Here is an 8589-nt window from a genome sequence, read left to right as displayed (position 1 = left end):
CGGCAGCGGGGCCCGTGGCAGCAGCGCCGGCTCCGCCCCCCCGCGCCCTGCCCGACACCCATCGCTGCGCTGCCGAAACGCCTCAGCGGCTCGGCCGGGCGAGCGGGGGCTGCCCCTGCCCCTGCCCCCCTCGCAGGGCAGCCCCGGGCTCAGCCCCGTCCCCGTGGAGCGGCGGCAGCTCGCGGCGTGTGGCAGGATCGGGCTCCGCCGCGCCGCGGTCTTTTCTCTCCCACGTCTCCCTACCCCGCAGAGGAGGAACGCGTTCCGTTCTGTGTCGTGTCGCGGCTGGGGGGATTATCTTGAGTTAGGCGATAATCTCCCGACGAAAGCGTTCCCTACGACTCCCTGGGCCGGGAATGCGTTTGATGATCTCTTGGGCGATGTTCCTTCGGGGCCCGTCTCTCGCAGCTGCTCCCCGGGGCGACCGCGATGGGGCGTCCTGAAGGGTCAGGCCTCGGCAGCGCGCCTCGCTCTAACGGGAGCGTCGGGCTGATGCCTCCTGCAAAGACTGCTTTTATCTTTCTGTTGGTGTGTTTGTGTGCATGCTCCATGTCATATTTTTGAAGCCAATTATGGCTGAGGTCGTCCCCATCCTCCTCCCCAGCCGCAGCACCGAGGCTTGGTTTCGAAGCGCTGGTTCATCAGCTTCCCCCCCCCGCCCGGCTCTGAGACGAGCTCAAGGTGCTCATTGGAGTCGATAGCGGGCTGGGTCCCAGACCTGCACGCGCACAACCAAAACTCCCCTCACTCCTCGCAGAGGGGAGAAGCATGAGTGACAGCTCACCGGCTCCATCCTGGCTCCTTCACCAGGGCTGCTCTGGGCACCGCAGGCGTGTAGGGACACACGCYGAGGGGAAGGGTGCCTGCATTAATCATCCGCACGAGCTGCCTGGCTCTGTCTCACCAGCCTGCAACGTGCAGTTGTGGCCGTCCCTGGCTGCTGGCTCCGGCTGGAGCATTGCAGAGGGGCCCAGGGTAGCGCGGCCTCCGGGGGCTGAGCGGAAACACCTGAAACGAGATGAGCTGATTCCTCTGAGACAGAGGAACAAGTCAAAACAGCGGAGGGAACCGCTGGGAGATCCTCACCCGTCCGACCCATCCCCAAGGCTCTGAGCTCCTATCCTGGGGTTTGACATGCTCCCATGTGACAGGGGATGCCTTGCCAAGGCATTTCAAAGCAACACTGAGAATAAAACACCTTCTCTGAGATCTCCCGACATCCGTTCCAAGGCCCAACAGAAACTGCTGGTGTCGCATCTTCAGGGCGGTCCCAGCCCGGGTCTGTGTCGCATTATCCAGCGAGGCGTGAAGGCCCCATGAGGTTTCGTGTTCAGCCCACAGGGATGAGATGTGGCAGAAGATCTGTTTGGAATTTGGCTTTGGCACGGTACCCTGGGAGAGCTTCCCACTTAATAGGAGGCAAGGAAGCAATTTTAATCAAATGAAACAAGCAGATAAACAAAAAAAAAAAAAAAAAAAAAAAAAAAAAAAAAAAAAAAAAAAAAAAAAAAAAAAAAAAAAAAAGGAAAATAATAGTGAAGGAGAAGCAAAGAACTGCAGGCAATTATGACTACACATTTACTAATGCACTCCAAAGCATTCATGGAAGTCAAATACTTCTTATCCTTAAACATTTCACTTCCCTCAGACATCTTTTCTCCAAAGATCTTTGAATATCTTGCCTAAACTCAAATAACTTGAAAGCTTAGAAAACAAAAAGGGGCAAACAGGAAGTTTTTCAACTGTGAACTGCTGTAAAGTGTATTGAGGGAATTTTTTTCAGCTTTAAATGATTTGTAGACTCAGCCTGAAAATGTATCTGCAGTATGAATAGCTTACTGAGGCATTGCTAACCTTTGTCAGAATTTTAGTAGAGGAGAGTCATGTACAAATTGTCATGCAAAAAGCCAACAATGAGTAATACAAATACACACGCAAAACTCTGAGGACAATCTCCAGTGAATTCACAGTCTCCAGTGGTAAAGTTTTCCACTGATTAGTTACTTTTGAGAAAAAGGAATTTGTTGAACACTTGGTTTGGCATTTGCAAATACATTTTTTTTAAAGAATGACCTACCCACTGGAAACAAAATTTTTTCAGAAAGACATTTATATTTATTAATACCAGTTTTAACATTTTACATGAATATCAGGTAGCTTTTTTTCCTGTTTCTGTTTGTAAATACAAAGGAAACCAGTTCTTTTCCTGCATAATTTGACTTACAGGCTGTTCTTCAGCACATCTGTTGGAAAGAAGTTTAGCAGTTTTCTTCTGCATTGTCTCCAATTTATTAATCAACACCTTCAGTTTCCTACTGCGTTAGAGCCAAATTATGATCCCATTGAAGTCAATGGCAGCATTTCCACTGATTTCATTAGGACCAGAAACTGGCTCTTGAAGTCTTTGCCAATTCCTTAAGCGCTTTAACTTCAATGTTAGAGATTTCTTTTTAAATCTTCTTAGGCCTGTTTCTGACGCATCATTTTACATGTCTGTGTGCACAAACTGCATTTCTAAAATTAAGAATTCCAGTAGCCTTAAAAGCAAATGGAAAAACTTTTTTATTTTTACCTATGAATGGTTGCATTCAGAGTCCTGAATTTCTCTTTATCGGTGTTATTAGAGAGGGAGAAAAGCTGCCATTTTGAGGGGCCTGGAGCCTGAAGCTGTTGCCTATCAGCACTGCGAGAGTCCCGAGTTCAGACCTCTGCTCCGTTCCAGGCAGAGAACAAGAGTTCAACTTCCAGGAATAGTTTTGGCCTCTTTCAGGTTCGGTTTCTGTTTTGAGACCACCAGTGAGGCTGTCGGTCTGGTGGCGGCGTTTAGTGAGTGGCTCGTGGGAACCAAACACAGCCACGGAAACAATAATGATTCTCAAGTGCCAAAAATTCCTGCTTGCAGAGAGCCCTGAGCTGGGGGTTTCACAGGTCAGGTCAGTGGCTTCCCACTGACTCAATCCCAGCCAGGACCGGCTTACATCCAAGCCTGGACAGGATAAAAGGTCGAGAGCAGCATTTCCATTTGTGTTGGCTCTCGGGCTCCGTTTCTGTTTAGTCACTGGCTGAGTTCTGAATTCCGCCTGCAGCGTCACTGTCTGTGGGTTTCCCATGGGCTGGAGAGGCTATTACCAAGGAGCAGTTGGAATTTTAATTACCCATTAAGAGCTAAATCTGGGGGATTTCTTGATGCAAACACACATCGTCTCTGGCACTGACCTCACCTCATCCTTCCCAGCCAGGCCAGAGGACGCATTCCTTCCAGCCACTACCGGGTGCCTTTCTCGTCATTCATCCCAGCATGGGACTTGGCTGTCCAGCAACAACGGGAAGGTCCTCAGCGCTGTCCTTGGCAGCTAGAAAAGCCTGCTCATGGCTGGTGTTTGGGCTCCAGGAGTGTTTTGCAGAGCAGGCAGTTCCCTTGCCGACTCACCAGGACTGGTGCAAGGCCTGGAGCAAAGARAAAGAGAAGGATTTGCCCCTGAGAGTAGAAAAAACACCCATCCCACACAGTGCCTTGAAGGACTTGGTGCAAGCTGCCTCCTAGCTGCTGTGGGCAGCATTGGATTTTGAAATTTTTTTTGTTTTTTTCCTAGAAGCTCATCTGGAACCCTGGTTATATCAGCCTGCTACCCCAAAGAGGAGGCTTGCCCATTTCCTTGCCTCTGGGTTGCATCTGTTCCACAAAAATATGTGTAGGCTGGTGCGAGCCTCATGGAGGATCTTTGCAGTCTGCTCTGCTCTGCCTTCCACACACACACACACATGGTTCCTCTTTTCAGCCCTCCCACCCTGCCCTGGGAGAAATCCATCCAGCCTGGCTCACAGCCCTGCTTCCTGTGCACCCTTCACCTTCCTCACGGCTCTTTCTCAGACAGGCCACCCACAGCCACGAACACCACAGCACATAGGGCTCCCTGCAGCCTGATGCTGACTGACCTCCGCAACACTCGCCTGCTGCTAGCAGAAACTACCATCATCCCCACAGGGCCCTGGATGCTGAGGAAGGGGAGAAAAGGCCAAAGGGGGAGAGAAAAATTCTCAAGGAGGTGAGATTTGGGGTGGGGGGGAAGGCAAATGGAAGGAAACTCATCCCCTCAAATCAGCACCCCCCAAGTCTGAGCAAAATAGGATGCAGGAGAGTCCCTGCCCTCAAGACAAAGGCTAGAGCAGAAGGCAGGAAAAGGACAGGCAGGTGAAAGAGAGAAACAGCCTTGCCCAGGCCATGAGCCCCTTCTTTCTCCCCTTCATTCAAATCAGGCCATGGCCAATGTCATTGGAGCCCACAGCTGGAATTACAGCAGTCCCATCAATGCATATTTTAAGAGCCTCTCTTTCAATATTTAAACAGGAAGATCCCTGATGCAGCAGCAAACTGCTAATGAAGAGAGAAGCAGCAAGGGTAGCCCATGGGGTCAAGGTGGGTGTTATCTTGGTGTCTGGGAGCACAGAAAGCTTTCCTAGGGATGAAGCCCAGCACAGAAGGGGCCAGAGAGCAGGGAGACCTCATGGAACAAACCTCTTCTCCTGGTCACAACTGAGAGCGCTGCATCTTGGAGGGACCTTGGATGCTTGGCCTGAAAAGGGAAAAGATGCCCCCAAAGAAGGCAGCCTCACAGGGCACATGGAAGCTTCCCTAGGAAATGCAATGCCCCAGAGCTGCTCAGCTTTTCTGACTGATGGGATTACAGTGCCAGATCTCCCCTAGGTTTTGCTGTAATGATTTTGCCCACATCCCTTTCTGTCTTCCCTTTCATAGTCCCACACTGTCCTGCAGCCAGGAAGTTTTCCATCCAAGAGCCCTGTCTCCCACAACACAGTGTCTGAGCRCATGGATTAAGCTGAAGCCTGCCTCTCCTGTCCTGTGATGCAAGGAGAGCCACCTTCATCCCATCACTTCCCAGCACTCTCTAGACTTGCTGTTTTTTTCCTCCAGCCCTGTTGGGCACCCAGTTCAGCAGAAGCATCAGAAGCAGAAGGCTGTGCTATATGAGGGATTTGGCGGCAGATAAACTCATTGCACCAATCTCTTTTCATGCCAGTGTTCCCTTAGGGCAAAAAAGCACCAGGCACTGGAGGGGATTCAAAAGTTTCTTGTGGACCAGCAGTGAATGCTCTCATTCAAGCAGAGGCGTTGGGCCCTCCCCGTAGAAGTGTTTTCAGGCCTTTGGACTGTGCAATCCCTCCAATGTAAAAACTACAAGCAGCCTCCCTAATACCACATCTCCAGCCATCTGCTTCTTCTCTGGCCCTGTGTTTCAACCAGCTCCTGGCTGCAGATCTGAATGCTCATCAGCCTTCCCTGCATACGCACTGACAATAAGGCTGCGTGCCAACATCAGGCATCGGGGTGGGCTCCAGGTTTGCTACCTGCGACCTGGAACCTGCTCTGAGCAGTCTTTGCTTCCACTGAGGGCTTAGCAATGGAGGCAGCCAACACCATGGAGGAGGCATTTAGAAACAGGGCAGGATCAGGCCTAGGAAGAATAYTGCAAGTGCTGTTAAGTCAGGTTCAATCTGCCTTTTTTCAAAGGTCCTCTGATGTTTGCTATCTTTACTCTCCTGAGCCCTACTTAAATCAGTTGGAACCAGAAAATATTCACTTGCTGGATTGCCTTAATGTAAAACTTTACAAATTTACATTCTATTTGCTGTAGAGGTGGAACAAATCTCCCCCGATAATTGTTCTAGGAGGGAGTCCCTGCACCATCATTCACAGCTACAAAGTCTATGTCACTTACATCAGCCTTCTGACTTCCCAACAGAGAATTATGTGTATTAAAATCTCTCCTATTAGCTCCTTAAGACAAAATGCTTCAAAGACTTACACATATTAAAATCYCTATGTACACTCCCTTGTGGGTAAAATTCCTGAGGACCTCCTCATACTCTAATACAGATAAATTTTCTGTGAGAATGATAGAAGTGTTGTGCAGCTGGCTCTTAGAGAAGGGAGTAAGGCAGCTATTAACAGTATTAGAAACCTATTTGATTTCTGCAGAAAATTCTTAACACAAAGAAACGTGTACAGCTGGGCTACATTAGCAGGTAAGCCTTGACTACGATTCTCCTGGGATTAGAGAGCTGAACAAAGGCGTTGGGAGTCTAAGATGTCAATACAGATCTTGACTGTAGAGAATCTCTCTGTTTGGTTTTCTTTAATGGGTCAGGCAAGGTCACTGCACATTAAGCTTGGGCTTTAAGGTCTTAATCGACAGCCTTGAATTGAGTGATAGCCTTTCTCCTGGATGAAGACATTAAGCTTAGACCTGGTGCTGTCAATAGCAGGGATTTACCTGATGGCACTATGGGTTAAGAGCAAAGCAGAGTCTTGCACTCCTCACTTGAAGCCTGTTCTTGCACAGTGTGAGAATTTCTTGGCCTCAGTAAGGACAAGATTACCCCCCTCAGGAGGCTTGGTGCCCACTTGCGCTGTGGGTGGATGGGATTGTGGTGAAGAGGGAGAAAGGATGCTTTCCTGCAGAAGGACTTAGAATGTTTCTAGTGGATGGGAGCAAAGGCTTCTGTCTGAATGTATTTTACAGATAAGCAACCTAGGCAACTGTTCAGATCCCCATAACATGGGGGAGACCTTATTGTGCTCAGCCATCCAAYAGCAGAGCGAGCAGGGAACAGCTTGTGCTTTAGCCTCTGCACAGGGCCCTCCTGGGACTGATGCCAACTTTGCCTTGGGTGAGGGCTGACTGTAGTTGCTTGGCCAGAAGGGACCCAGGGGCCYGCCTGCATGCAGATATTACACCAATTTCCTTCTAATTGTTTTTTTTAAACCAATTCAGGCCTGCATTTCTAAAGCTCTCCTGGCGTAACTCTGTCAGGAACACAGACAWAATGATGCTGAGGAAAGCCCTAGGGTAGACGTAGTTATACCAGTATTAAGTGCTTTCTCCCAGTCTCATTTATCTTGCTTCACTCAACTGGAATAACTTATGCCTGCATAAGCATTTTATACTGGGGGCACTTGCCACATTAGCTATGTTAGCATAATTCAAACAGCAAAACTTCTGTGTGTACACAAAGCCTGAGTTAAACTRATACAAACCTCCACACAGTGGTTTCTATTTCAAGTTGGCTTCTGTCAATTAAACCTAGCATAAAATAAGAATCCGGCTGCTAGGGGGCAGAAGGGAGAGCAGCGAGGGGAGCAGCCCCTCGGTTCAGTGATCTACCATCTCTGACATGTGGGCCAGAAGCGAGACTGGTGYGTCACTGTGCTTTTCCCAAGCTGCAGAGCCTCCAGGGGCTGGGACCGGCTGAACCCTGGGTCGGTATTTTGCCGGAGGACACAGCACCAGCGGGGTGCTTTGGGCCAGCCAGTGAGGCTGGCGCTCCCTTGGGGCTGCTGTGACGGACCTGCTCTCCCTCCCTTTGGCCATCTGAAGGTTTCCATTTCCGAATCAAAGTCCATTGGGAGCTGGCAGTGGCATGCCTCGTTGAGGAAGCAAGGGCTGGAGCAATGCCCTCTTGCAGCAGCCAGGCGATGATTTCTCAACCCAACAGGGCTTCCCACTCGCATTTCTACATCTATTGGGGGCTGTTAGCAGGGACAGTTTGTGTGTTGCACAATTAACTGGGACTTAGAATGGCTCGTTTATGCACGTGGCAAAATCCCTTCTAACAGGAAAAAGAAACACCGTAAAAAAAAAATCCCTTCAGGCTAATGCAAAACGAAGTGGTTTCTGTGCAGATGAGCGAGAGGTGGAGTGGCARCTCTTCTCCCCCACATAAGCGCTTCCTACCAGTGCCTTACAAAGACGAATTAGGTTAAAACAGTTCCTGAATTAGATGCCACCAAGGCATATATTTAAAAGCTGCAGTCGTTCTGCAGCCACAGCCAAGGCCAGGATGGCGTGCATATGAACGGGCGTTAAGATGAAGCCGCTCCAGCCTCCGGGCACACGCTTCACTGCAAGTTAACAGAAAGCCACACGCTCCCATAGGCTCCCCCCACACGGCATGAGGCTGTGCCGGAGCCCCACGCGCAACACCTCTGCTCAGCACCCCAACGCCGTGCGGAGAGGACACCTGAGGGCCGCAGCCTCTGCCTCCAAAAGAGCCGCCACCTCAGGGCAGCTCCTCCACGCCGCGCAAGGCTCGCCATCTTCCTCAGGGCCCAGCGACACCCTCTCGGCGCCGCCATCTTGGGAAGGGGACTCCGAGGCAGGCGGGCGCCGCCATCTTGGGGAGGGGACTCCGAGGCAGGCGGGCGCCGCCATCTTGRGRAGGRGACTGTGGGAGGCGAACGCCGCCATTTTGGGGAGGGCCGCCCCGAGTTTTCTTTGTGAGCGTTATTCACCGTTTTAATCGTGGCGGTGCGATACTTCGGGGAGCGAGATGGGTTTCTGCTCGCTCAATAACGGAAACGCCGCTTTCTTCCCAGAAAACGGCCCTCCCTGGCATCGCTTCCGGGTGAGCGCGGTGACCTCTGCCCCCTGGACCAGTCCTCTTCCTTTCCAGCGCCAGCAGCCGGAGGAGACGCGCAGGTGAGTGCGGGTCCGTGGCGCATCCGCCGCCATCCACCCGCCCGGGGCTCGCCGCGGCGCCCCCGCCGGCCGCTTCGGTGTCGGGGCCCCG

At 51.1% G+C, this 8589-nt stretch overlaps 1 protein-coding gene across 1 annotated transcript in view; it reads left to right on the top strand.

The window, feature by feature from the left end:
- The first annotated feature begins 8324 nt into the window (after positions 1-8324).
- Positions 8325-8589, top strand: part of RPS14 (ribosomal protein S14) — a 4576-nt gene continuing 4311 nt past the window's right edge. The window contains exon 1 of the mRNA XM_026091314.1: positions 8325-8498. The gene's annotated coding sequence lies outside the window, so the exon portion shown is untranslated. The remainder of the gene's footprint in view (positions 8499-8589) is intronic.

This window comes from Apteryx rowi, unplaced genomic scaffold (genome assembly GCF_003343035.1).
Source record: "Apteryx rowi isolate R43461 unplaced genomic scaffold, aptRow1 scaffold_90, whole genome shotgun sequence".
Classification (NCBI taxonomy): Eukaryota; Metazoa; Chordata; class Aves; order Apterygiformes; family Apterygidae; genus Apteryx; species Apteryx rowi.
The sequence above is the reverse complement of the archived record's forward strand: the minus strand, read 5'-3'. Positions and strand labels throughout refer to the sequence as shown.